Source organism: Triticum aestivum, chromosome 2A, assembly GCF_018294505.1.
Source record: "Triticum aestivum cultivar Chinese Spring chromosome 2A, IWGSC CS RefSeq v2.1, whole genome shotgun sequence".
NCBI classification, from domain to species: Eukaryota; Viridiplantae; Streptophyta; class Magnoliopsida; order Poales; family Poaceae; genus Triticum; species Triticum aestivum.
The window spans coordinates 758,911,663-758,912,158 of NC_057797.1; positions in this window are offsets into that span (position 1 = coordinate 758,911,663).

Consider the following 496-nt stretch of genomic DNA (forward strand, 5'->3'; position numbering starts at 1 on the left):
CCCCACCGCCCTGTGCCGGCGCTGCCGCCCCAGGCTGCCCCGCCCCCTCCTCCACCGGCCACCTCCTCCACCGACCCAGGTGAGCTCTACCTCTCCTCTATTTTTCCTTTTTTTCTTCTGTTTTTTAGTTTTAGGTTTATGTTTAGTTTAGATTTAGTTTCAGTTTTAGTTTTAGGTTTAGTTTTAGGTTTAGGTTTAGTCTTAGTTTAGTTTTAGGTTTAGATTTAGTTTTTTCCTTTTTTTTCTGTTTTTTTAGTTTTAGGTTTATGTTTAGATTAGATTTAGGTTTAGTTTTAGGTTTAGTTCAGTTTTAGGAAAGAAAAAGAAGAAGAAGAAAAAAAAACAGGAGAGGAGGAGAAGAAGAAGAGGAAAAAGGAAAGGAGGAAGAAGAAGAGGAGGAGGAGAAGAAAAAAGAAGAAGAGGAAGAAGAAGAAGAAAAAAACAGGAGAGGAGGAGAAGAAGAAGAGGAAAAAGGAAAGGAGGAAGAAGAAGAAGA